This window comes from Vespa mandarinia, unplaced genomic scaffold, assembly GCF_050613455.1.
Source record: "Vespa mandarinia isolate Hongniang unplaced genomic scaffold, ASM5061345v1 scaffold_46, whole genome shotgun sequence".
NCBI classification, from domain to species: Eukaryota; Metazoa; Arthropoda; class Insecta; order Hymenoptera; family Vespidae; genus Vespa; species Vespa mandarinia.
The window spans coordinates 222545-228366 of NW_028197180.1; positions in this window are offsets into that span (position 1 = coordinate 222545).

Consider the following 5822-nt stretch of genomic DNA (forward strand, 5'->3'; position numbering starts at 1 on the left):
AATTCGAAGTACGTACACTTTACTTGTCAGATCTTATTTGAGCAGATTAATTGATTGGATATAGAACACTCAAAAATAATTTCTTATAAATATTTTTTGCGCATTTATTTTCATTCCTATTTTGTCTTATTGACAAATATATGTAAGACAAGGGTAGGACCTTTGTGAGTCGGGTCGCCTCATGCTTCCATCAGGTTTGCATCACTCTTGCGACTTGATTGAATCTGGGGTGAGGTTGCCCTATTTTTATCTGCATATATTTCAGTTGCCTTTTAGTTACCTTTTTGTTACTTCTTATTTGCATCTGTATGCGTCAAAGTTGCATTTTACATCTGTTTAGTTGCATCTGCGTTGCTTTACTTTAAGAAAATATTTTGAAACTAATTTCAGCTGGAATATAGCGAATTACGTATATTTTACGTTGCAAATCTTACTTCAAATAAATTCCACTCTAAAAAATAAATCTTACTTCATCAAATAAATCGATTTGATATATTAGAATTCTAAATTTGTTTCGTAGACATCTTTTCTGTCACATTTGTTTCGTTGTCATACATATTTATTCTTTTTGAATCTCCCACGGATAATGCTTTATACGTCTAGCGTAGGATTTTGAGAATATGGATGAATCTCGTTTATGTCTCGTTTATGTCTGGTTTTCATCTGATTTGGATCTGATTTGCATCTGGAGTGCATTCACTTCCTATAGTTTTCCCTGCATGCGTTTCAGTTACCTTTTAGATACTTCTTAGTTGCTTCTTAGTTGCATGTGTGAGGGTCACAGTTGCATTGTTCAATCGATTGGTTCAGTCTAAATTGCCTCTGTGTTGCGATATTTTAATAGTATCTTTTGAATCTGATTTCAATTCGATAATATCGAAGTTCGAACATTTTACTTTGCTCTTCATACTTCATCTGATAAATAGATTAGTTAAAGTAAACTTCTATAATAATTTCAAAGATGGCTTATCTATCGCATTAATTTCGTTGTCATTCTTATTTACTGTTATAGTTATTATTATTTATATATCCCGGGTGGGACGTTTGAGCATAGGGTTCCTTCAAGATTGCGTCAGATTTGCGCCTAGTTAGTCTTATGTTGCTAGTTGCTTTTTAGTCGCATCTTTATGTAAACATCACAGTTGCATTTTATTTACATTTATTTGTGTCCGCCTTGTGTTATTTCCATAAAATATTTTGAATCTGATTTCAATTCGAATATATCGAAATATGGACATTTTACATTGCTGATCATTCCATTTTATATATGGTGATTGGCTATAGTGTGATTCTAAAATCACTTCCTGGGATACTTTCCTACCGCATTTATTTCGTTGTCATTCATATTTATTCTTATTCACTCTCCTATAGTTGTTACCTTAAATCTCGTGTGTTACTATTGAGAACAGGGTTGTATCTCATTTGCAATTGATTTGCGTCAGGTTTGCTTCTTGAAATCCCTAAAAAAAATATAATTAATAATTATATTACATGAAAATATGGGAATAAATAGAGTGACTGAGAGAAGTGAAAAATTATATGTAACGCTACATTATCTTATATAGCCATTAGTTGCATGAGCCTTGTTAGACTTTAAAATCAAAAATTAATATATATAAATATCTTATATATAATTTATAATCAATGAATAATTTATATATGTAAAAATCAATAGTTTATAATGTAGATTAATGTTACTGATATACAATTGCAGCATGATTATGATGCTTTATTGCGATTAAATGAATATCGGTAGTGATAATATTCTTTTAAAAATAAATACTATATTATTTTTAAAAATTTCTAAATTGTTTGTAAAAATAAATAGATAATGTATCAAAAACTTTAATCTCCGTTCAAGGATTATTACCATAAGATATTATATATTAAGACAACTCATAGACACTGCACATATAGATAAAATAATCCTATTTAAACAAAATATTATAAATGATATAATATAAATACAATATAAGGTTTCATGATTTATTTGTATAAATTATTTTCATTCAGATACTCAAGAAAATGCAGATGAGTGCAGTAATAAAGTGGAACAATTAAGAGATACATTTGCAAGAAATGAGAAAGAAAGACAGTAATTGAAAGCAAAAAGTTAAAAAAATGTTGCAACGTGAGGTACCAGGAGCCGAAGCAGAGGGCTGTCAAAGTAATTTAATTATTGCTGAATAAAAACACTGAATCAGTCATTTGCAAAATGTTTAAGTGCATCGGCATCATGGTGAATCTTGTGTAAATAGATTTGTCAACGTTTGTAAAATGACTATAATGCTGCAGAAGCAACTTTAAATGTAATACAAGTAAACAATTGTTTTCAAATTCTATTAAATTTGTTACATGTAGAAATCATGGTAATACATAAGACACTTTCTACACTCTAACGTATCAAGATGTAACAAATGTAGAGCACGCATATTGTATAAATTTGGTATATTACCAGATATAATACATCTTTTAGAAAATCGAATTGACCCCATGCTGGGTAGAGTACAAGAAAGTGTAAAATAAATAGAATTAGAATTGGTACAGATCAAATTAGCGTATGTGGAAACAGAAAGTAAAAATCAGATAAAATTAAGAGATTTATATATATGTATGCGTATTTATAAGATATATAATTGAATATTATTGTAGAATTGTTATAAAAATATAATCTAATATAAAGTTAATATAATATAGAATTTGAAACACCAATTACATGTAATTACTACTGAACTGTAGGTAGCACGAAACAATCGGCCATGACCCAGTGAAACTTCGTTTATAAAAAAAAAAGCAGAAAACAAGTCGGAAATTACAGACCCTTCGTCATTAGAAGATTTAAGATGCGAAAGTATTCCAGGAAATAACGTGTTTCATCATATAATAAATTCACGTAGTCACTATAGTCTTAAGGAAATAGTGTAATATGATAAAAGATCTTATCCAGACGTGTGCAATTATACTTGAATACTGCATTTGAGCATTATGATTATTTCAATGAAAGCATCACAATAACAATTTTTTTTAAGTAAAACAAATTAGTAAAGGAAAAAATATATAAATACACAATCACACACGTTAAATGAGATATTTATATATATTTGTTATATTACATAACGCATGGATAACGTGCCCACAAATAATGCATTTGTATTATCTCTAACGCTAATATCGTATTAATTTTCTTCTTCTTAAGGAATTGTTTTTTTAATATGCACATTTATTTTTATAAATCCTGAATATGTTAAACACTAAAAATGAAATTCCTTTTATTTTTATTTTTTCACGAAATTTTATAAAAAATATGATACAATTTTTCAAATAATCCTTAGTTAATCTAATTGAAAACAGTGCATTCGTCTTACGATTGACAGAAATGACCAAAATCTAATGAGAAGTAATCTAAATAAGCAAATTATTAAGTTTATCCGAGTTTGTATATTACTGCTTAAAGAAATTTCATAGTAAATGTATGAAGTAATAAATGTAAAGAAGTTTCATTGTGTATGAAGAGACTGTTCGTTATTATAAATTATAAAAACGAAAATATTTATACTTTCTATGGCATTTATGTAATATTTGAAAAATGTAAAGATGAAATGTTGAGAAAAATGTTTGCCCATATATATGCGTATACTTTATGTCTAAACTAAAATATATATTCACACAATTATTTCCTAGGCTATTAAGGGCATTTAAAAATGAAAAGAAAGTAAGGAAAAGAATATAAGAAAAACTGTATTTATGCATTGTTGTCGTTTACATTTTAGTTAATTCGCATCGCTCATGTAAATACTTTAAGATGAAATGTACTGAAAATTTATAGTGCAAAAGTTAATATCTATATTCCTTTTAACGTGATTATAATAATAAATGAAGAAAAGTAAAAGGATTATAAAAAGGTAAAAGGATTATAAAAATAAATTAATAATTAATAATGATACAAGTAAGCACTAATAGTAATTATATAAGCACAAGTACCATTTGAATTTAATAAGATGGCTTTTAAAATCTTTATTTATAATATTTATCTCGTAAACAGTACAGTGCTATATTTTTTAAGTCATATATCACTTTTGCGTATTTTTTTTCTTTTCGTTCTTTTAATAACTTAAAAAATAATTACATACATGCAACATGGACATATATGTATATATACATAATCAATGATTGAATAGACAAAATTACACATTTATACAATTGATATTTAACGTATAAAACTAATAATAAAAGTAAATCACTTAATCTACATTTTGTACTGATTAATATTATATGTTTTAAACTTACATTCCAATACTTTATGAAAGCAATATTATATTTATTTTATGTCAATTAGTTTTAAGTGAAAGTAACTGGTTCATTTATATACTAAAATATTTATATAGATATCTTAAATTAATATAATTCCTTAAAAATTATGGCAATCGTTATTTTCTTTTATTTCAGAATGAAACAAATTCCCATATATCTTATAAGCATTTCGAAATATAAATTTATTAATATCATTTCATATTGCGTGTATTAAATATAATCAAATCAACCAAATCGCTTCGCTTTCCCAAATTATGTAAGTGAATGAAAAATAGCATTAAAATCTAAGTAATTGTAATCACTGCTGAAAGAATCCAGCAAAAAACACGGCAAAAATGTCGTAAAAGAGAATATTGAGTAACGAAAGAAATATAATTTTACTATACGATTAAATAAATGTTCATCATATGTTTGTTGAAAGTTCACAGATATAAGTATAATACTTATCTGCGCAAGAAGGTAAATCGATTCTAAATAATAGACGAATGTGTATATTTATATATTAGAATTTATTACTCATAATGGAACGTAATGTTATTCTTTATTAACGTATGTTAAATTGGCATCGTTTATTCTTTTATTATTTACTTTTAATTTCCACTTTTTTAGCGAAATAAATAAAACGAAATATAGAAAATACTTTTCTTTCCTAAAAACAGAAATAATCCTTTTCACGTAAAAAACGTGAACATATTTAGCTTCTGGAAATAAATTTCTGAATTTATCGACAACTAACAACGTGCAATGTATTGAAAGAAAATACTGAGATGCAATGTTGCAATTAACAAACAACGTAGAAATTTATTATATGATACAAAATACCATTTATACTCATTAATTAAGATGTACAATAAATGTTCAAGAATTGTATAATATTATACTTTAACGATATTACGTAATGTGAGAATAATATTAAAAATACGTGCGATGAGATAGAAATATTTAAAATATATTTAATCGGACTGAATTTAATAAAATATCCATATTCAGGGATGAGAATCTTAAAATAGCAGGCTAATTTGTACTATTGATACAGAATAAATTATCAGTACTCAATTGGGCTCTTGGTAAAATCGAGAAGATCAATTCAGGGACGAATGATGTTGTCGGATTGTTGTAACAATTTCAACTGTAAGCAGACTTCTTAAAAGATCAGTCAAATACATTTCTTTGTTACATAGAGAATGTGGAAAGTGATTAATTATTAATTATATTGCTATTCTCTCTCATTCGAGTATAAGTTAATATTTTTGATAAATGTGCGACTAGAATTATTTTATTATATACCTTTTACATACTATCCTTCATTTACACACTATATAGCATGCTATATTGCTCAGTTTGATATTTATATATCTTGCTAGGTGGTTTGATTATTTCATTCTGAGTTGCTATTTAGTATTACAAATAGAATGTAATATATTCGAAAGAAAGTCTATAGAAGAGTATAAATGTCGATAGAAATTTCATTAGTGAAAACATAGAATTATGAGAATGCAAGGACCTGAAGT